The sequence below is a fragment of the Pteronotus mesoamericanus genome, unplaced genomic scaffold (genome assembly GCF_021234165.1).
Source record: "Pteronotus mesoamericanus isolate MK-2021 breed Mesoamerican mustached bat unplaced genomic scaffold, CSHL_Meso_final contig_101, whole genome shotgun sequence".
NCBI classification, from domain to species: Eukaryota; Metazoa; Chordata; class Mammalia; order Chiroptera; family Mormoopidae; genus Pteronotus; species Pteronotus mesoamericanus.
The window spans coordinates 21,621,438-21,645,055 of NW_026555001.1; positions in this window are offsets into that span (position 1 = coordinate 21,621,438).

A 23,618-nucleotide genomic window follows, 5' to 3' on the forward strand; every position below is an offset into this window, starting at 1 on the left:
TTAAAATAGCTGATCTAGTAGAATGTCTTCCATGAGCAGTGCGACCCATTGATATGGCCAAAGCACTCTGCACCCATGTGTATGTGTGTGTGCTGAACTTAATGCTTAGAGTGATATCATGATGGGCACCTGTGCTTATCTGTACTTTTTGTACATCTATATAGGTTAATTCTATCTCTTTCTTATATAGTACCCTATATTTTTATATGATACCTATGCAAAATTACAAGAAAATAAGACTGACTTCATGGAAGAAATGGGATTGAAAGAAACTTGAAGAGGCCCCCTAAGTCCACCCCTGAACTGAAAATGAGCAATAGGAAAAGCTGTTGCTCACTCTAAGTCAAGAAAGACTATACTGCGTGTGTGGCATGACCCAGAGCCTCGGTCCCAGCTGTGTATCCCTTAGGTGCGGTCTCTGCCGCAGGGTAAAGGACATGGGGGAAAAAGTAAAAGAAGCCATTGGAGTTGGAAGAAGGGGAGGAGTGAGTTACTTTCCCATTTCAGGACATATGCTTGGCCACATAAAAGCTACATCCACATGCACAGCCTGCACCTTTGACAAGAAGAAAGCTCACTGTCCCCGAACAATAGCATCTCTGAGGGCTGAAATAGGGGTTTCCACCTAGAGTCTATACTTTGCCCCAAGGGAATCATGGGCAGAATCAATGGATTCTTGAACTTCGTTGAGATTTTAAAAAAAACAACAAAGAAACCTCCATTTTTAATAAGTTTACTGGAAGTTAACATTTCTTTTCATTATAAATGCAGGCAGTAAGCCATAGGAGCATTAGCAGTACTTGTGACTTTTCACCCATAGAAATCAGGTATTGCCTCTTGCCTTATAGTTGTTGCAGATATTTCAAAATTCTCTTAAACCCTGGTCATTATTAGGTCACACATAATCACTGTCTTCTTGTGCAGTGTTGCCAGATGACTGTCAGGCAACCCAAGGCCAGGTATCATTCAGCCACCAACTACTGGTTACACAGACATCTGCAAAACATTCTCGATCTACAGTTGTTTGTGGATCAATATGTAGAAGGGGATGAGTCATTTTCATTATGTGTTACTGAACAGCATCTGATATAAACTGTATCAAAGATGTTGATCTAGCCAAGTATGAGCTCATTGATCACAAAATTAAAATCTTACTGCACTGGTATCTAACTCAAAAAATCCTTGGAGAATTTTGGTATTTCTTGAGAGAGGAGTATCCTGCCCTTGTAATACTATCTATGGAAGCTTTCATTCCAAATTCCTCAATTTATCTTTATGAATTGGTATTTCTACATTTGTAACCATCAAAACAAAAAACCCAAGTTGACTGAATGTCCAACATGACATGTGGGTGGCCTTGACAGAGACTGCCCCACAGTTTAATATCCAAGACAAACAATACTAGCCAGGCTTAATATTGATATATCTGTAAAAAATAAAAACCACTTCTAGCTTGCTTACATTTTTAACGTGTTGATTTGCTCTTTAACATGTGAATAACTATAATAAACTTTATTTTTTAATATTATGGTAACTGTTTCAATAAAATTTGTAATATGTTTCTTCTGTATTTGGGTTATTTTAAGCATTTAAAAATATTTTCTTCCAGAAGGTGTCCATAGGCTTCACCGGGCTGCCAAAGGTATCTGCAGCACAAGAAAAGTTATCCCCTCATGCTAAGCCATGTCACAGTGACTAGGAAGCCACAAGCCATGGGGGATCAAAGTAACCAGATGTTCTTGAGAAACACCGTGGAAATGGCTAATTTACCATTACCTCTTATATAACTGTATTAGTTAGTGAAATGTCAGCTGTGATAACAAATAGCCCCCCAAACTTCAATGACTTGGAACAGTAGAAGTGTTTCTTGGATATGTAGCTGTACTGGGAGGGGTGAACAGGTCAACAGGGAAACTGTCCTCTATGCCATTTGTTAGGGATTCAGGATGACAGAGTCTCTGCTGTTTTTAATACATGACTTCCAAGTTGTCCATGGGTGTTGACTCAGCCAACTTAAGGAGGAAAAAAGCACAGAGAAGTACAAACAGAAGGCTTTCATGGTTACATTACTTCCACTCACAGGCTAGAACTCCAACACACAGCCACAGGAAACTACAGGGGAGTTGAATGTTTTTGAAGTAGAGGAAGTAGGTTTGGTGATCAACGAGCCAGTGTCTGCCCCTTGGTCCTGCTAGGAGAAGGATGGGTTTCAGACATATTATAGTATACATACTATTTGTAAAGGTAGTACCGTCTTGCATTTGGGTATCTCACAAATTGTACATAAAATAGATTTGCACAGACCCCTTAGAATGAAGAGCTAAAAATATAAATGTTTAAAAAAATATAAATCCCAGATCTACTGAATAATAAACTCTCAGATATTTCTTAGGTACTCTAATAGAGAGTGATGAGGGAGATTAGATAACATATTTATTAGGAAATAACGTCACTAAAGGGAAGAAGGCAGGAGAGCCAAAGCAAGAACCTTACAAAGAAAATGACTCAAGTAATAGGAGGTTACAGGAATAAAAGAAGGAGTTCCAGGAAGGAGGCAATGGCCAAAGGCTTCAAATGCCTCAGAGAATGCAAATAAGATAAAGAATCTGCATAGTTCCGTGACTTCAATAAGCTGATCATTTCAAGCTGGGCTGTGTATTTTATTTGCTTTGAAAGACACCTGATATGGGTCAAGCCTTCAGGACAATAGCTCTGGAGTGACGCAGATATGGTTTGAGTTTTAAAAGACTGGGTGTGATGACCATTGACTAAGATACCAGGAAGGAGCAGATACGGCCTTTGGGAGAACGTGACAGGTCGGTTTTGAAAACATTGTGCTTGAGGTGTCTCTGAGGTAATGAGGTATAGTTACCTCTGCAGAAGAGATTAGAGCTCTCAAAGGAGATTGTATCTACAGGGCACAGGTTTGGTTTTATCATCCTACAGGTGGTGTTGCGCTAGGAGAATAAAATAAACAAGATTATCCAGAAAGAATGTGTGACTGGAGGGAAAAAGAGGGAACTGTCTGTGTGGTTCAAACAAATGTTTTTCATACAGAGTGAAGGTCCAAGCTGGTACCTAGACAACATGAAAAAGAATGGGACAATTAATCAACTGGGTGGGACCTTTCAAAACCTCTGTTTCAGATGTCTGCAGATATTGTCCAACTACTTGCTTTTTCTGCCCTTTTGATTTCAAAGAATCAACTAGAGATGCTTTGGGAAATGTTGGCTTGTATGTAAATCCCTTCCCACTAACAAGTAATTCTTTTCTTTTCTGACTTCATTTCTTAGTACAAAGCATCAGTTACACCGCAGGCAGTCCCTGCCATATTATTGTTTCTTTTCCTGGCTGTCTCACCTCCAGGTAAGAGTCAGTGTGCCCAGTGGACAATGGACCTGCCTTCACTCTCCCCATGGACATCTTCCTTTCCACCAGGGAGGCAGCCATGGAGGAGGGGCAAGTCTTGAGCAATCATGACAAACACATGACTTATTTTTAAACTAACAAACAATCTTTCTGACTCCCCAAGGAGACAAATTCTAATATTTCCCAAGGAGAGTCAATGCCACAACCTGGCTCCCTGGGATACACTGTAAATAGCCTCCAAATTAAGAGTCAAGAATGCATCTCGGTTGGAAGGAAAGAAGGCAAGACCCAAAGAAATGACCACATTGGCCTCTTAGTTTTCTGAATATGTCCACATTGGCACTGCTCAGCCTGAGGTCAGCAGAACACATTTATCACCTCCCACAGCCAGCCTCAGTCATGTAGAATCAGTTGACATCTGGGAGCTGTTGCAAGTTTCTCCCCTTTATCTCATTCAAGCATTTGGAGACATCAGTTATTAAACCAAGCACGAAGCAAGAAAGCACGGATGACTAGGTTATCTTCTATATTGCACTGCACATGGTAAAGCTCTCTTGAAACAATGAAACCATTCATTCATTCATTCACTCATTCGTACATGTATTTCTTATCTGTTTGAGTCTCATATGGAGGCTGGTCAGAGGGTTGCTCTTAAATTTTACTAAAAAGAAGAACTTAGACAGATCTGTGAAAATGTTCCGAATATCAGGTCTTGGGAATGTGATAGACAATGAGGTTTGTTTGCTTGGTTTTTAACCCCTTTCTCATGCCATGCCTGGGAGTGATAGGGGGGTTGTTATTAACCACTTCTTAATGTGATTATGTCGGGCAGGGGTCGGTGTGTAGAGTTGTGGATCTCCGAGCTAACAATGAAGGAGAGGAGGAAGTCCCATGTCTCTCACATGATCCAAGAGCCAGCCACGACGGTGGACAGTGATCTTTATAATAGCCATAGGTCCTTGTAGCATCATGGCTGGACTGCTAAGGAGGCCAATTCCTGATGCATAAACTTGTTTCAAGAATTTGAAGTTTAAGAGTAAGGCTGAAAATATCTGAGGGTCTATTTTGTTATTAGAAAATATCCACGTTTATAACCTTGAATCAAACATATCCTTTTTTTCGGTGCCTGACTGTCACTCCAGCTGAGATCTACCGGCTTTTTTTTTTTTTTTTTTCACTCACACCTAGAAAATTACATGATGCATTTCCTCCAAAAGCTATTTATCACTAATTTAATTCTTTTCAATCTTTTCCCTAACTCTACCCCAGTCATTTTCTAAGGATAACTTAGACTCCTCTTTTGCTAACATTGAGGCCCTCTGAGGGTGAGTTCCTTCTGCCTCTCTCTTCATATAACAGAAGTCTGTGTGGTTTCTCACACCTTCTTCCCTTCATCCTTGGAGGAAGCCATGGCCTGCCTTCAGACCATAGCCAGACCCTCCATTTTCCTATCACTTCCATCCTTTAGGGTCTTGCTCAAATAACTAATCCCTCCCTCCATTTGCCCCTTCCTGTATTAATTATGTTTCTAATTTTATGATATTTTGACAACTTGGGGACTTATCTGGTTGGGGAGAATCTGCTTCTCCCAGGCCTAGCTAATTCCTAGAGATAATAATAAAAAAAAAAAAAAAAAAAAAACTTGCCTGTAAAGAGGACTTTTACATGCAAACCAACCAATCCTGTGTCCAGACCCCCAGCCTTCTCCTTTACCTAACTCATACACAAAACCAATACTTCCCCCGCCCTAAATAAGCACAGGGCCGGGTGCCAACAGCTAGAGACCACTCATTTATCCCAGACTCACCATCACTGCTCCACTAGCCAGTCACCAACAGCTCCCCTGCCCCCCACCTGTCCCACCCTTCCCCGCCCCTCCCTGCCTGCCCTGCCCACAGACAGCCCAGAAGTGCTTCTCCTGGGCATACTCCTTCCTCACTGCTGCTTCTGCTTCCTGACCAATCCTGATACTTCCTCATGTGGCTCCTTGTCTCAAAAATTGTGAGTAATAAGCTTTACTTTCAAATGTCACTGACCACTCCGTGTCATCACTCTGTCACTGCCATAGATTAAAATGCCACAGGTGCATTTTAATATACCTCCCTTCTCTCCCTTCCCTCTTGTCCTTATCCTTCTCTTAACCCATTTTGTACATAGCATTTGAAAATGGCATTGTTTTGGCAAAAATGCCTTCAAAAGTTTAAAAATTGAAACAATGAAGAAAAATGCACCAGAAATCTTACAATCCAAAGAAAGACACTGGCAACATTTTGGTGAACATTTTCCTAGACTTATCTTGTATAGAAGAATATACATATGATAATACTACATACCTTCATGCAATAATATGCTGTTACCAGCTTTCTTCAGTTTTATTGAGATGTGATTGACCTACCGAACTGTTTAAGTTTAAGGTGTACAGCATAATGACTTAGCTTACAAATACTGTGAAATGATCCCCACTGTAAGTTTAGTTAATGTCCATTCATCACATACAGGCACAAAAAAAAAAGAAACAAAATTTGTAACAGCTTCAGTAATTCAAGGTCTATGTCATTAGTTTTAGTAGCTAAAGAAAGCTACAGTTATAGCACAATGTATTATTTCTTTCCAATTTAAATAATACTGCAATAAACATCTTTATCTACCTATATTTTCACATTTGTGTATTTATCTTCTTACGGTTAATTCCCAGAAGTGGGTTTGATAGGTCAGAGGACCTATCATTTTTATATACTGATATATATTACCAAGTTAAATACCAGAAAGACTGTCATATTTTATATTTTATCCCCACCGGCAATACATAAGAATGATCACTTCCTAATCCTTTGTTAAAACATTTTTTTTTAGTCTAATTGAACCTAGTAAGTACAAAATAAAAAATGCTTTATTTTATTTGAATGTGTTTGATAAAGATTTAATTTTCTTTTGTGTATTCATTATTTCTATTTCTTCTTTTATAAATTACTCATTCACATTCTTGGCCTATTTTTTTACTTGACTACTCATTTGTATTTTTAATTATTCTATAAGACTGCTTCCATATTCAGAAATCAACTCATGTCAGTCATATGATTGGCAAACTACTTTCTCTCCCAGTTGGCTATTTTTCTTCTGATCTTATTTATTATTTTGTGTCAAATAGAAGTTGTGACTTTGGATGCAGCCAAATTTATTAATATTTCCCTTGGTCTCTAGCTTCCCTGGAATTCTTAGATAGAATTTCTCAACTGCTGCATTATAAAACATCTCCAGTGGTTTTCAATTTACGGTTAAATATTTGATCCATCTGGAGCTTATTTTGAGGCACCAAGTGAGTAGTCACCTCCTCCCCTCCACTTCCCTTATTTTCCATCATGTGACTCTCCACCTTCAGAGTCATCCGGGTTCAAAAACCTGAGGTGCATCCGAGATTTTTCCCCCCGTGGGTCCCACACACTCAGGTAGTAACTGGAATAACCACAACGAGCTTCTGAGGGTTTCTCAGACTTAATGAGGTGTTTCCACATATATTACTCATCTGAGCCGTGCCAGAACCTGGGAGGGATTAGGTGAGCCATTCCCCCACATCGTGCCTTCCATAATAACACATGCGTGGGTGCTCTGCTGAGGATGAAGGAAGCAGGCACAGAAGTTGTGACCTAACTCCAAGAAGTTCTGAATGTGAGGAAGTTCATCCCAGAGCCTGCCAGATTCCAAAACCCATACTCCCTCTGCAATGACACCTGCCTTCTGAAACCTTACCGACCCCTCTGTTATACACCTCTGCGTATCCATGCTTCTCCATGCCAGTCCCTCTAGTGCAGGTTTTCATTCTCTGTCACTTGCATTTTTTCAGGGGTCACCGCTGTCCATTTATTCATGGTTCTAAATTAATCTTCCTAGATTACAGTTCTGTTCACATGCTCACAGTCCTTCAGCCAACTCAAAAAGCCTTTGCCAGGCACTTAAAGACCTTCAAGACATGGCCTAAGCCTGTCCCACCCGACTCTGTCTCCCTTTATTCCGCCGTAGGAACTATGTTTCTGGGTCACGGAGGATTTGCCAATAACATGCTTCGTGCTGCCCTATTCCCATGCCTTGTTTCAGATCACCGCTTTCTTCTGCAATATCCTCTCCTCGTTGTCAACATCCTATCCTTCCTGAAAGCTGAGCCCAAATTCTGTATCTATCCTTCATGAAACCTTTTCTGGAAACTTCCAGTGGGCATTTTTTTCTTTCCCCTTTAACTTTCCACAGTCCTTTACCTGTGACTCTCTCCTCATTCATAACTTTCTGCTTTGGATTTTGTTTGGGTGTCCCACTGTTCTCATTAGACTGTTGACTTGCCAAGTTAATGAACTGCCCCTTTTTCACATTTTTATCACCCATCTATCAGTGTGTCAAACAGACACTAACACGAATACTTGAAAAATGAAGTGATTAGTGACTGAATACATCGATGAAGAAATTTTCACCCTACCCAGAGAATGTCATGCGGCCCATTTATGACACTGATCTAGGTAAAATGTTGATGTCCCAAAAATCAGAGTTGCACATTTCTCAGAGAAATGCTCCACCATCTATGATGAATGAAGGACCTGAGAGCAGGAATTTTCCCCAAAGTCTGGGGGTACTTGCATGTGCAATAGAACAATGGCCCAGAAGGCTGCAGGAGTGGCCGCTGAAGGAAGAAATGGGCTGATTACAAGGAGCTGACCACTGAGACAAAGACCCAGCTGCTTTTCAGCTCTGGGGGGCTTTTACAGCCCTCTGGGTTCTCCATTTGATCCTTTCCTTCTTTATGTCACACTGCTCACCTGTGACAACCTGGCTGCCTTCCGGGCTGTGGCTCTGGGTCTACTGACTGCGCGGTGAAACAGCAGAGCATGTCACATATCCCTGCCTGCCACCCTTCTGCCCAAGGAAGTTGTCCCTGATAGCATGGTCATCTCTGAGATTAGAAGAGCAGTCATGTGACATGTATGCCCTGAAAGACAACTGACAAATAACACCTTCTTGCCCCAAACACAAGACATTACATGAGAGAGAGGGCTGAATGCCAGTTTGCTAGAATAGAATAAATCAGATTTCTAATGTTTAATAACAGATGTTCTGGCTACAACTCATGAAATCATTTAATATTGCTTTATGCTCCAGTAATAAAAAAAAAAAGTCATCTGGCTTCACTTGGCCCAGGTCACATATCTTCCTCAAAGGGTCGCAATGATTTGATGCAGCTCTTGGATCAAAAGGGCTGTTGCTCTCTGTATGTTTCAGGCTGTGGAGGGGGTTTGCTCAGAGGATAAGACAGATGCTGGCATAATACATACATTACCTCCAATGCCCCGAGGTGGGCGTTGGGCCCCCAAACTTGCCCTAGCTCTGGACCTCAGAGGATCAGAACACTCTCTGGGAGGCTCACACTTTCCACCCTTCACATATCTCCCATCTGGCAGTGCAAACATCTGAGGAAGGCTCACAGAGGTTGTCCAACCTCGCTGGATGGGGCTGGCAGGGTACCAGAGTTTTATCTCCGATTTGGCCCATTCAGAAAGAGCTTCGCAGATGCGTTTGTGTCTCTCTGCTGAGGTGGGGAGCAAGGGGACATGTGCCCCACAAAGCCTGATAACAAATCAAAAGAACTTGCAACAGGGCTAAATGGTAAAAATGCCAAGATGACTCAACTACCGAAATAGCCAAGTTAATCAAAAGATCTTCTAGAGATATGGCAGTCCCTCTTTTCTGGGGTTTCACTTTCCACAGTTTCAGTTACCTGTGGTCAACCATGGTCTGAAAATAAATTTCCCCAGCCATCAACAATGCCATCTGACCGTCGACATCGTCATGGGTCCGTGATCCAAGATTTCCTGAAATAGATGACCCTCCTGCCTGCCTATCACCAGAAGGCCAACAGCAGCCTAATACTTTGTCACGATGCCTACGTCTCTCCCCTCATTGCATCTTACCACGTAGGCATTGTATCGTGAGCACAGTACAATAAGATATTTTGAGAGAGAGAAAGAGACCACTTTTACATAACTTTTATTACAGTGTATTCTTTAAGTTATTTTATGTTATTATTAGTTATTGTTTTTAATCTCTTACTGTGCCCAGTTTATAAATTCAACTTTATCATAGGTAAGTATATATAGGAAAAAACATAGTATATATAGGATTCGGTACTACCTGCGCTTTCGGATATCCATTGGAAGTCTTGGAACATATCCCAGGTGGATAAAGGAGGGCTACTAGAATGACAAAATGAGGGGATTCCTTATCCTCAGAGAAAATCTAAGGGAAAAACTGAACAAATCAAGCTCAGAAGTCAAAGAGGGAGGTAGTGGGATAATCGGAGCATCATTCCAGAACTCAACGGAAGGGAAACAAAGGCGAATCTAAGGGCTATAAAGAAAGAACCTTGACTGCAGCTTCTCAAAGAGAGTGATACTTCCTTCCTGGGAAACATGGTGTCAAGACTTCATGAACACTGAGCTGTAACATCAACACCATGGAGGATAAAGAATTCTAGAGTAGTACTCCCCACAGACTCACGGAACCTGGAGACAAGGCCACCAGGTAACCCTCAAATTAACACATGTGCACATCCACACATGCACACACCAGGATCCCGCGAGAGGAAGGAGGAAGGCAAGCAATAGCGTAGAGGCCCCCTTCCTTCTTTCCACAGCAGTGGCCCTGTGATGCCTCCCCCGAGGAAGCCTCTTCTCGTCCTTTCCCACACAGGAAACCTCGAACTGAGGCACTCCTGAATTCCTGCCTCACAATGCCAGCCACGGCCACAGAGTCTTCGGACACAGGTACATCAGGTGCATCCTGGACTCACAAGCAGCTAGCAGCCTGGCTGGGGAAACCGCTGTGTAAAATAAAGGACTGCACACATGGGGGTCGAATTGTGTGTGAGGAGCAGTGAGACCCCAGAGGAACGAAGAAACTGGCGCAGGGGCTGGCTTTGCGGGAAGCACCTGGGAAGACACGCCCCTGCCCCTGAGGTCAGCCCGGTCTGGAGAGCTACGACAGGGAGCTAACCGGTGGTTCCCATTCCCAAGCTGCCGGATCAGGACATTTGTCAAGGCTGTGACAAGCATAGACGGAAAGATACTCAGTGGTCATCTGGGGAAAAGCACAGCGACCAGGTTTTCTGGAGCAAATGTCAGGGCACATTGCCTGAGAAAAGACTTCAGGCTGTTTCAAAGTTCCAGTGACACCGTGAACGGTGTAAAAATACTGTGATTCTCGGCGCATTTTGGTTTATGACAACAGAGTCAAAATGCAGTAAATAATCATGACACCCAAACTAGTAAGGAGAGCAATGTCTGAGAATCAGAATGTTAGGGCTGAGGATTAGAAATCATATCCAGTGAAACTCCCTGGGGAAACTGAGGCTCAGTGAGGAGAACAGCGTTGTCAAGGGGATGGTGCAGGCTGGTTGGTAGAAGAGGAAGTTAGATTCAATCTAGCCATATTACCTCTAAGAGGGAGTGAAATTCCATACCCACTTTTCAATTTCAGCAAACTTTGTAAGAGTTAGAGGAAACACAAGGGTACAACTTGCTCTGTTTCTCTAACGACGGTGTTTTGTGTTAAGAAAGCCTCCCATTTCTTCCCATTGAAACATCCTATTGTGGAACCTGCCGGGGGAGCTCTAATTCTCTTTGTGCCATTTTACGAGTCTTGAGGGAGCTGAAGCAACTTAGTTCACGGAAGAGCAAAAGCCAAAGAAGGAAACTTTGAGCTGAGCTGAAACGCTAGGAGTCAAGTCGAATCTGAGAGTGTTTCCAGTGCCAGATACTCAAGGAGAAAGACAGGCTTGTATCCGCCAGAAGATAAGGGATTCTACGGTGCCGAAAACCAACTCGATCACAGCCCGATCTAATTGCAGGCTGCAAGCTGATAACAATAGTGCAATAATGAAATCATTTGTTGGACACTCACCATCCTTCAACGACTTCAGTCAGCACCAATTAAGCACTCGGCAGCTTCCGCCTTCTCCTCACCTCTAAAATGCCCGGCCACCGGCGCTCTTGAGCCAGCCTTGAATCTGTCTGGCCTTCCATGTTCAGGGAGCTCAGGGAGGCATGGGGCGAGCTGTACTACAAGCTGGAAGAATGTCAGGGCTGCCCCAGAGCAGCAAGCGGGGCTGCCAGAGGAGGGCAGAGCTGCTTGGGGCCTGGCTCTGGGTATGGAGACTGGCTGACGAGCAAATAGGCATTGACTTAGAGACAGATGTGAGAGTCATCGGAGATCCCTGCATTCAAACTCTGGTTCTGCCATTAACCATGTGTGAGGTCGGACAAGTTCCTTACTATATTTCATCAGTTTTAAAGGCACACTTGTTCTATACTTTAAAATCTCTGAAATTCAGGCAATGGGTGGAGTCTTATAGTTATAATCACACCAGATTTTTATTTCCTTTGGTTGTAGTATATGAGGGAGTAACACCCAGTGAGATTGTAGATTTGATGACATTTGGTGTAGCATTTTCAATCTTCTGTTCATTTGTAAGATAGAGATATTAAAATCTCCTTTGATGTTTACTGCAAGGGTCATATTAGAGAATGTAAAGAAATCATTTAGGAAAGTATCCAATATTTAACAATTGCCTTGGATGGTAAATGTAAATATTGAGTGATAATTTCCTCTCCTGAGTCCCCTGTCCTTGGCTCAGAAAAAAAGTTTATCTGGCAAAACCAAGCAATAAACATAGCTAATATTGGTGGATTGTTTATTTGATGTCAGCACTGTGTAACATTTCACACACAGTTACAATGCTCTGAATACACAAAGATCCCCCTACTTGGAGACCATGATGCAGTTAATAGCAAAACCAGGACTTGGATCATGTGTCTACGACAGTGTCCCATGCTTTTCACCACAGAGTGGGTGAACAGGGTTCATTGCTGAGAACCCTAGGAGGCCCTCAAATTCTTCTATAGTCTGTATACCACACCCTTTCCTCTCGGTTCTAATGAAGGTGCATGATAGGCTTCCTATCCATCCTAAGAAACCGATGGGTATGTCGGAACAATGTTGCGAGCGGGGGGACAGCCACTTCAGGCATTACAGAGAAGAACCCTGCCAACCCACCTGCCCCTGACCACCGACATCATCGCCAGCTCCTCCCGGTGCAGAGCTCCGACCACGATGACCTCCACTTGAAGCAAAGGGGGCGGAGAGACACCATCAGAGTCTTGTTACAATGGTCTGAACTCAAACAATCTCCCGATGGCTTCTCTGGGCCAAGGCCAACCACACTGGTGTGCTCCTCACAAGTAGTCTTTTCCCATTTTGGGGACTCCCTGAGGTGTATTCAATAATGCTCTCCTCATTCTGAAGCAGATGGAAAAGTGTTTAAAAAGGTGCCAGGTTTATTTATGGAAGCATGAGATTGAATTTAAGAGATGCGCTTTGCCAATATGAAATGTGAACTCTCAAAACAGGAAGTGTGTTTTACTGCCTATTTATTTTATTGCCGTATCAGCTGCCCAGAGCTGAAGAATCCTTCCTCTGAGGAATTATTTATTTTCTAACTTCTGAACCAGAACATCTTGACCATCAGCCCTCGAGCTCCTGGCTGCCAGATTCCCAACTACAAACATGTGCCGTGCTGTCTTTCAGAGAGGAGCCACTGAGATTCCAGTGAAAAACATTTCGACTCTCATATTTTGCACTGAATCTTTTGTTTGTTTAACGTAAGTGGAGATGTTTCCAATAAATTGAATCAAAAGACAGTAAAAATTTCAAAATACCTCTTAGAAGAGTGGAGAAAATTCTTGAATTTTCTCGTCTATCTCAAGATGCCCAATAATCAATATCCTGTCATTACCATTTAATTGTAGAAAGAATTTAATGGGAGAAAATGAGTATCTAATCATATGTAGTTATCACTCTGCGACAGGTAACAATGAGGAAATGGACCATAATTTAGTGAATTGTTCAGTGTAGCATTCTCCTCCAGCACCAATATTTTCATAATTGCAGATCTGAAAGTTACTACTCGAGTCTTCATTAAAAGGCCAATAATAATTTGTCAGAAATAGCATTGGATTTTTGAAGAACTAGCTTAACGTATATGAAGCCACTGACCTGCAACTCAGAAAACTCCGGCCTTATTCCAGCTCTGTGGACCCCAGCACTGGCTCTCAGCCCTGAACAAACTCTTTTTATCCAAGTGCCAAGTCTTCCAGGTGGTGCTTGATACAGGTGAAAAAAAACAGGCTCTGGGAGGAAAATAATAATATAAAGAAAGACAGAGCTACCGTGTAAGAGTTCTTTCAGTTTTTAGGAAAATCTATTCTAGTCTAGTCCACTAGAATGACCTCGACCATTCTAGTCTGAATCCTTCAAAAAAGGTACATTTTACACGTGGACTTGACCCGCAAAGCTCAAGCTGCTGGGAGAAACTCTCAGGCAGAAGACGCGTTATCATGGCGCCACCTGCTGGATACCTATGAGGCACGTGTTCTCTCGTTTTTCTCCCACTCAGCTCCTCAATGGCTCCCTTATTGCTAACCGAAAAAACAATCTACAATTTCTGATGTTGAAGGCCTTACATAATCTAGCACAAGTTTATTTTCAGGTATCATCTCTCGACACTTTCTACATATGCACTTTGTGTCACTCCACAGTATAAATTCAGTTTCCTGCCTCCTCAATCTCAAACCCAGCATTCGCTCAGTGCAGGAAGCCAGAGGAGAATCACAGAGCAGCTGAGGGGGTTCAGGGTCAGAATCTCAGTGAGAAGAAAGCCATAAGGTATGGGGTGTCCCAATACCCGCATTAAGTGAAACACCAAGGGCTCGCAACAGCCTGGCAAAGGACTTGAGTACACACATAAAACATACCTGCTGTGTTAAAATGAATATAAGGGAACAGATGGCTAAATTCTCACTAATGATCAAGAAATGCAAATTAAAATCAAGGAATATCATGTTTTTACATCAAGTTTTAAGTGATCATTTTTAAAATGTGCTGTGCCTCACAGGTGAGCATCTAGAAAATAGATGATTCACCTGCTTTTGCAGGGCCACATTCGTGAATATTCATCACGAGCCTTAGAAATGTGTTTACACCTTAATCCAGAAATTCTACATTAGAAATTATCTCTAGGATAGTATTACAGTTTTGTGCTAAGATAAATCTACTAGAATGGTAATTATCACACATTACTTGTAATAAAATGTTGAAATAGTTACATGACTAACCATAGGATATTTGATATATTTATATGACAAATTTAAATAGTAATTACAATTGATAATGTGAAAAATGTTCATTATGTGCATGTTATTTATATTATATTATTTAGTGAAAAATAGAAGGTTGAAACCCAGTATGTTCCATTTGATCCTATTCTTGTCCTTAAAACATATGCATAAAACAATAATCAGAAATAATTACTCCAAAATATCAGCCCAGTCTTATTCTTTTATAATATAATATTTTTAAGAAAGAAAGTAATGATAAAAACTCAATAAAAGCAAGATCCATATTAGGTTGTATCTGCACATAATTTTCAATTTGGCTGAGTTTAATGTGTCCTAATTTGGGCTTTTGGTCTCTGCCTACTACAGTTTGATATCTCTGGGATGCCTAATATTTCCCTCTCTGCCAATGCAGTGTCAGTGTGGTGTAACAGTACCTAAAAAAGGCCAGGTAAATACCATAACATACACACCTCTATCCAGGGCCACAGAAATAGTCATGTGCTCCAACCTGATAATCCAATTAGAAGAGTTCCATCTTTATGACATACTTCTTTGAAAAAAGAAAAGTATTCATGCACAACAATGTTTATTGCTGAGTTATCATTCATAGTGAAAAGTTTGGAAACAATTTAAATATCCAGTTATAAATGGATTGTTAAGATACTTCTAGACCATACATTTAGTGGAAACTTAAGTAGTCATTAAAACACTCATGAAAACTACATGGCAGGATTTAAATGCCTGTGGCATAATGTTAAGTGAAAAATAAGTGGAATAACATGTAGCTGGCTTCTTGTGATTATGAGTGCATATAAAGTCTGCAAGCAAAGGAAGCAAAGAAGAAAATACGTAAAGAAAGATATTGCCATTAAAAGTCTTGATTTTCTTTGCTTTTTATTTGAAAGAAACGCAACCTATGCTCTTTTTAGGTTGCAAGTCCCCACCCAGGATGGGAGGCTGGGGTGCAAAATTCACAGTAGTCCAGTGTGATTTGAACCTGTGAGTATCTGAAGGTGTGAGCATAGCAGAAGCATGTCCTCTCCATAGACAGCTTCGTCGGCAAACCTGCTCATGGAAAACCGCATTCTCTGGTGGCTTTCTCAAAGGACGTGCCTTGTCTATACCCCCCACCCCACCACACACACACATACACACACACACACACACACACACACACACACACACAGCCTTTTTGCTCTCATGTCTCAGAGCAACATACATAGCTCTGACCTCTCAACTCTCACTCTGTATAACTCAATGACTACAGATTTTATAATGGGAACTTGGATCTTCAGTTTATGTAACTTAATCTGTTTGTAATTTTCTCTTACGTAGAGACACCCTATTTTGTCGAGCAGTAGACCAACTTTCCCTAAGTGGCCTGTAGCACCCAGTTCCAAACACGGCAAGAGAGATTTCAGAAAGAGACAAATTAGCCTTTAATTGAAGGAAGAAGGAGCCAGCTCAGGGCAGTGTTCTCCGGAGCGGCAGACCCTCTGAAGACATGCTTCTGCTCTCAAAGAGGTTGGCCTGGCAACTCGCTTACACACTCCACCTGGGGAAATTTCTTTTCAGCACTCGCCAAAATGCCGATCCAGGTCCTTTTGCCTAGCAGCCTTGAAAGCTTGCACACATTTAGAGAAAATACTTTCAAATGACTCTGGAGTTCTGCTTTATGTTTCATGTTCCTTTGAACTTATTACCTCTTTACAATGTCTTGGACTATTAGTTTGGGAACATTTAAAGTTAATGACTATATGGAAAGTAAAACAACACTTTGATGTTGCCCAAGTCATTCGTTTCTCTCTTTCATACACAGGAGGTTATAGAAGGCTGGGTGATGCCAGATCAAGTCATTTCAGGAATAAATAACTTATTTGGGGGTCTACATGGATTGTTGCTCAGGGGGAAAGGGGGATGGATCAGCTCTGGAATGTCTAAGGGAACCGGAGCCATGATTAATGGACATCAACTTAAAAACCTGAGCACACACAGATAGGATTACTTCATACAGAGAGCAGAGTCTGTCTGACCCAGGCTACCCCAGCACAGCCTCCTGAGGTACATTGCTCACAAATCTTGGTGGTTTCAGGGAGGCAGTGACAGCAAAAAAAGAGCTACGGAGAGGACCGTAAGTAGACAGAATCCAAAGTACCATAAAATGCATTGGTGATGGCCGTGAAAGAAAGCTGGCAATGTTTTTAGAAGGTCAAGATGGAAGCGTTTTGGTCTGGTATCTTTCCGTTAGGCACAGCATGCTCTTCCAGATAATCATCATGGCTATTACACTTGTTTCTTATTTCCATAGATAAGAGTTTGGAAGCTGCTTGTGGGATGGATTTCTCTGCAATGCATAAGAGACGTAGAGGTAGAAGCAGAACCAAGGAGAGAGAGGCAGAAAGATGAGGGGAACCAGTTTCTACTGGATTTTTCGGAGGTTGGCCCAATCTGAGCTTGCTGAAGAAGAAACTGAAACCATCCACGAGAAACTTTCTTATTTCACTGAGTAAATGGCAAAAAATAGACCAGGGAGAGAGCCTCCAGTCTTTGAGAGAGATTCAAAGGGTATTCAGCAAATATCCTAGTCTTCCACCAACTTCAGCCATTTATGATTTTTTCCCATATCAAATGTATTTTTATGTAATAATTTTTCCTTCAATTGAATTCTCCTCTTTTTTATTAAGTAATAATGTTTTAAAAAAAGAATTACCTTACCAAGTAATTGATGAACTGGAGCTCCTTGAACACTGCATTTAGTCACTTTAACTCCATCCACCACCTTACTCTTAAAACTGGAACTGGGCACATTTACTAGGACTCATTGCCCTGACCCAAACATTCTGTTAAATCATCTTAGTCTTTCCCAATTGATTGGAAGATCTATATAGAGAGAGGTGTGCATGTTTTCATTTGTTTTGCTCCTGTGTGGGCAAGCATGGGACAGAACCACATAGTTTTCATCTCTGTTGTCTTCATCCTTGTCTAACTCGGAGCCAGTAGCTTCGGGGACAGAGTGAGCCCTCAGCAAACGTCAGTCCAGCCAACGACTCTACATAAGTTATTTCATGGTCCAGATTTCTGGATTCCAACTTCTTGATCCCAATCTGTGGTAGATTGAATGGTGACTCCCCCAAAATATGTTCACCTTTAACTCATAACCATGACCTTCTTTGTAAAAAGAGGCTTAGAGATGTGATTTAATTAAGAATCCCAAGATGACATCATCCTGAATCATCTGGGTGGGCCCTAAATCCAAAGACAAGTGTCCTTACAAGAAGAGGAGAATATGGAGACAGAGAAGGTCATGTGAGGACAGAAACAGAGGTTGGGCTTACATTGTCACAAACCAAGGAACATCTGGAGCCACCAAAAGCCACCCAGAAGTGGGAAAAACCAGAAAGGATTACCTTGTAGGCCTGCTGACTCCTTGGTCTTGCACTTCTGGCCTCCAGAATGGAGACAATAAATTTCTTTCATTTTAGCCACCAATGTGATAACCTGTTATGGCAACCCAACGAAGCAAATACGCAGTCTTTATGCCCAGTTCAGTTAAGCTCTCAGTGAGGAGCTTCCTGCCCTTCTGGAGGGCTAGGACGAAGGTGAGGTGAGGGAGGTGCCTGGGCACAAAATTTAAGGAAACTCCAGCAAGCATCTGCATGTCTCCTAGTCCTGCAGCCTCATGGATTTTCCATGCTAGTTCCCAGAGGGAGTAGGCATTTAGAATTCAAGGCAAAGTTGCTCCTACACATACATTTTCAACCAAGAGAGTTAAGATATTCTGATTGGAGAATATCCAAACATTTTAGAATGCCCCCAGAAGTGTTTATAGTAGTCTCATTAGAGACAAGAAGCCCCCAAGAGAGTCCTTTCAGAGGGTTGGCTATGTTTTCTGAACATTCAGACACCTCATTCTGAGAGAAGAACAGAAGGAAACAATGTCAGGCTGAATGACATTTTTTTAACCATTCCCTTTGACTTCCTTGGGTGTGCCAGACTCAGGGAGGAGAGTGGAAGAAAGAGCAGGGATTTCTGAGTGTGAGAAAGAAAAGCTCAGAAAAGAGTAGGATGGAGAGAAATTCGTAGAGGGGAGCCCAGCAAATGCAGAGCATCCACAGCAAGCACGGTTATCAGTCCAAGTGGTGACTTAATCCTCATTTATTCTTTTCTACCATCTGCTCCCCAGTAAAATACAGTAACTGATTCCTGTTTAGACAAATTATTCAGACAAGCAAGCTTCTATTTCTTGATTTGAAGAAAGTCAGAAATTCTAATTTCCACGGACCTACAGTTGCTGTTGCTAAAACATTTGTGTTTTATTAACAATGAATTAAAAAAAAACCCACCCACATTTACTCCTGAAGAAGCAACCAGTTAAAAAGGCAGCAAAAGAAAACAATACATAAAGATCTTAATCTCTGATTAATTCATACAAAATTTTAAATGGCTAACATTTTCATATTTGACTTCCAAAGTGTCCCCAACTGGATGACTGAGAAGACTTGCTCTCTTTGCCCTTAATTCCATGATTAAGCAAAAGGCAGTCCCTTATCTTTTGCCTTCAGTTTATTTTTATGAGTTCTTGTTTTATGAGGAGAATGTGCACAAGTCACTATTGAGTGAAATCATTGTTGTCCAGCATGTGAGTTTTCTAGCTGGCAATGACTTCCAAGACCCTCAGTTGCTCATTAACAGAAGAGGTAACTGAGCCCCAGCATGAGACAATCACTTGCCATCAGCAAATTGGAGACAAGGAAGATTTGTTCGGCACTCCTTTTGCTAGCACTTTATTAAACATTTTATTGACTTTTTCTGTTGGAATTGCCTGATAGTCCTATGAGATGAGTAGCATTATTGTCATCTTAGGAGTTACAAGAACAAGATTTAGGGAAAGTATATCTTGCTTCATGTCCAGCCTCTTTCTTTGTGGTCCTTTCCTCCTCATCTATCCATCCATGTGCTCATCACATTGGAAATCAGAGCCTATGGAAAACAGATGTTAAGGAGGCCTCCTGGATTCTTGCCTTCTGGTATCCACAGCCTTATATAATGCCCTCCTCTTGAGTTTATGGGGGACCTGTGACTTGCTTCTAACCAGCAGAATATGGTAAAGGTGATGAGATGCTATGGATATGATTATGTCATGTTATATAAGAATCTATCATGCTAAAAGACTGACCCTAGAAATGTTCCCCCTCACTGCAATTAAAGAAGTAAACTGACATATAGCATTGTGAGATGATCTATGGAGAAGGCACAAGCCAGGAACTTGCAGACGGCCTCTTGGAGCTATGAGTGGCCCCTGGCTGACAAGACCACAATTCTACAATGATAGGAGATGAATTTAGCCAACAATAACATGAGTAAGTTCAGAAGAAGAATCTTTTCCCATTGATCCTTCAGATGAGATGCAGCCTGACCTACGTATTAATTGAGGCTGTTAAGACCCCGAAGAGTCCAGTTCAGCCATACCTTGACTTGACCCACAGAAACTGAGAAATAACAATAGACATTGTTCAAAGTAACTAAGTTTTTTATCATTGGTTACTCAGCATAGAAAATCAATATAGCATCAAAATATTATAACTCAGGTCCTGTGGTAGATGCTAGAGATTCCAAAATTTAATAGGACACAGCCTCAATGCTCAAGTTGGAGAGGGCATAAATGGGTAAATAATATACAGTTATAATGCAGGGTAACATGTTCCGTATATGGCAGTGAACAGAGAAGAGAACATGAGGAAGTTGTCCAACAGTGCTTCCTTCTCTCTCTCCAGGTCCACAGCCTCCTTTTTCCAAGACCCTTTATTCTCACTCATGACAAGCCAAACTAACACTTTTACTTTTAGTGAGATGCAGCAGAAAATATGCTCACCAGTGTCTATGAGTTCCCTCTCCTTGGACAGGCAGTATAGTAAGTTTTGCCAGCTCTTCAGACATTGATAGGCCATGTGACAGAGTTCTGGTCAATGGTGTGTTGGTGTGGTAGGGTACAGACAGCACTTCCTTGCCTGGCTCATGAAGTCCCCCACAAGGTCCTTCAGACAGATTGATTTCCAGAATGAATGAAGAGGATCTGGTAGAAGACTCCAGGGCTGTGGAAGATGAAAGGATCCTGGGTCCCTAAACTAGGTTGTGAAAGGGTACCTATAACACAGCCATCTCGCCTCGGTGTGAGCAAGGAATAAACATTTAGGGTGCTAATCCACAGAGATTTGTGCTGTTTATTACTGCAGTTAGTTTATAGGGGAATTGAATTTAACTGGTCTCAAAGATAATTAAAGGGACAGAATCAATGGATGAAGACCTTTTTCATTGTTACAGTTAGCTGTCTTTGAGATCATCAGGACCCTAAAATTAAACATCAGTTGACATACAAGGTCTGACCAGAAAGTATCCAGCCGTGTTATATGGAAAAATAGAGACATTTATTGAAGAAGATACAAGAAATGTTGTACATTGGACAATGATGCCTCAGTCCCTTTCAAAGTAGGCACCTTGGGACCTCACACAATTCTCCCATTTGCCATCAGCTATCCCATGATATTTTCCTGAATCTCATTGACAGTCTGAAAACTCTTCCCTTTCGAAGGTGATTTTAGTTTTGAGAAAAGCCAGAAGTCACAGGGCACCAAATCTGGGCTGTAGGGGGGCTGAGTTACCTGTGTGATTTGATGTTTCCCCCAAAAAGTTCTGTGATGTGCTTTTTGGGGAGACAAGATGTGATGCATGAGCAGGCACATTGTTGTGATGAAGCTGCCAATCACCAGCCTCCCATAGCTGTGACCTTCTGAATCATCCAAATAGGTTCCATGGAGGACTGTTCAAGCTTAATGCAAAATATGATGCAGATGCATTGCTTTACTTGCTCAGTCATTTTGAATACAAGGACCACACAGTGCACATGCTCACTCAATGGCATCTACCACCCCCACTGACTAGTACAGTGAAGTCATCATTGTTCATGCATGTGCATTTCAGTCCACTCTCCTTGGCTGCCAAGTTACATCAATGTCACACAAACCTTTCTCTTTATACTAACAATGGCTGGACTTTTTCTGGACAGACCTTATACATATCATGTGATGCTCTGAGAGTGGGGACAAGAGCATGAACTCCATAGATGTGAATAGCTCTTTGCAATCTCTTCCCAGGCAGTAACAGGACCAAAGGGGCCAACCTTGTTATCGGCACAGATTCTCCCTCCATCACAACTCTGCAGTCCAGACTTCCCAGTTCATTTCTAGATGATTTCTAGGACTATACTTGGGTGGGGTGTGAGGTGGGGGAAGGCCTTTTCCAAAGGCTATTATAAACCCTGGGAAAGGGGCCAGAATGTTTCATATTGTAATGGAAAATAATCCTTCCACCTTCAATCTGCACATTTTATTTAAGGTGTGAAAAATGTTTTTCCAGCTTCAGCCAGGAGCATTCGGGTCTCCACGGGGACCTGGGCTAAGAGGGGTGGGGGGCAATGATTAGGTGAGGGAGAGAACCCTCCCTGCAGCAGTTTCCAAGGGAGCAGCAAGTATGTAGTCAGAGGAAAATAAGACTTGACCTCCAGTCTGGTTCATATTACATGTTTCTGCCTCACCCTGGTGCCCAGAAGCTCCAGCTCACACTTGGCCTGGGACCAGGGGGAGATGAATGGAGGGAGACCCCTGCTGTGAACTTGGAGCTCAGAAGCCACAGTGCTGCCTTCAGAGGCTGACGCTCTCACCAGGCCAGGTGGGGGAAAAGGGACCAGGTACTGGTTAGTATTTGGAGACAGTAGACTCACACTCACAGATCCTCAAGGTGAGAGTTGTTAGGGAAGCTAAAATCAAGTCATTTGTCGAGGGGACAAAGAACAAAGTAATTGGCTGGTTGATGTGTGCATATATATAAAGTTTAATTCAGAGTTGTGGATCCTTATTCAATTATTTCATTATTTTATTTTCTTAGGTATTTGTGATTAATATATGATTTTAAGTAATGGTTTCCAGGTGACTAGATATAATAGTTAAAATTACAGAGTCCATCAGACATAATGCTGTGATATTGTGGAGGCATTAATATGATGATCCTCCTCTGGGTATTTTTAATATCTTTCAAAAATGTAAATAAATCATTAGCAAAGCTCTAAGAAATGAATACATTTTTATATATGATTTACTTCATAAACACTAATTTGCAACAGCTTTTTATTTTTCAGGTAACCTTAATATCTTCAAACATAATGACCTAAAGTTTTTTCATTGAATGTCTGTCTCCAGGTTACAGACTAACTGGTATAATCTTCATTTTGCTTATAAGACAACTGCACTTGAGAGAGTTTATTTCCCAAGTTTGAGGTCTACTAGGACATGGCAGATTTGGGATTATCTAACATAGCACACCTTAACTGACTTCAGGCAAGGTAGTTAAAACTTTAGGGCTTCTTATTTCTTACCAAAATGAGGTCTTACTCAAGTCTTCTACACACACCCCAACATTCACCTCAACATTCACCCTACCAAGAAATGTTTTCTCATCATGATCTACATTGATTTTCTTTCTTTCTTTCTTTCTTTTCTAACATGAGAAGGGCAACCCTCACCAGTTTCTGTCATTTGGCCATTTAATCAGATACTGCCCAATTGCTTCAGGAACATATCTTCATCTTGGTAGGGCTGATACCTACCAATAACATCCACTGACTATTTACAGTATGCCAAGCCCTCTGGAAGCCATTTTCCAGACCTTATGTAATTTGACCCTTACACTAATTTATGAAGAAAATAACATTAGCTTCACTTTGCAAGTGAGGAAATAGAGACTCAGAGAGATGCAGTTGCTTCCTGGAGGTCACATAACTAGAGAAAGTCCATACAGGACCCATCACCGCCACCCAGAGATTCAAGCCATTTGTTGCCTGTTCCAGTCCTTGGACCTACTAATCTCTGCATCTAATCCATCATCCAGTTCTGCTGGTTCTCTCTGAGAACAGATCCTGAATCTGGACGTGTCATGCCATCTTCTCTGTTAGGATCCAAATCCAAGCCACCTACATTTCTTGATGGA